At 43.3% G+C, this 351-nt stretch overlaps 1 protein-coding gene across 1 annotated transcript in view; it reads right to left on the reverse strand.

The window, feature by feature from the left end:
• Positions 1-163, reverse strand: part of RANGAP1 (Ran GTPase activating protein 1) — a 22,437-nt gene extending 22,274 nt beyond the window's left edge. Inside the window, exon 1 of the mRNA XM_005421867.3 lies at positions 124-163. The gene's annotated coding sequence lies outside the window, so the exon portion shown is untranslated. The remainder of the gene's footprint in view (positions 1-123) is intronic.
• Between the last annotated feature and the right edge of the window lie 188 nt (positions 164-351).

Below are 351 nucleotides of genomic sequence, written 5' to 3' on the forward strand. Positions count from 1 at the left end.
GAATATCCTTTGTCGTTCTTCACCTTAACACAGACTACCTCCTAATCTCAACATACAAATCCAGCACCACATCCCAAAGCATATTTTATAGCACATGTCAGCCACACCCAACTGCCAACCTACCAGAGGTCTCTTCACTGTTAAGTCCTCCGCAGAGAAAGCTTGGGAGGGGGGGGGTGAAGGAAGAGTTAGTCTGTTTGGCAAACACAACCAAGATCTGAAAATGCCTAAAGACAGGTTTCCTTTTCACTTAAAGGCTGTATGAAACTTTACACTTCCTGATGATCAAAAAGTTAGTTCAGACGAATATTTTAATTACAACACTTGTCGACCCCAACAGCCAACACACCG

The sequence above is a fragment of the Geospiza fortis genome, unplaced genomic scaffold (genome assembly GCF_000277835.1).
Source record: "Geospiza fortis unplaced genomic scaffold, GeoFor_1.0 scaffold173, whole genome shotgun sequence".
NCBI classification, from domain to species: Eukaryota; Metazoa; Chordata; class Aves; order Passeriformes; family Thraupidae; genus Geospiza; species Geospiza fortis.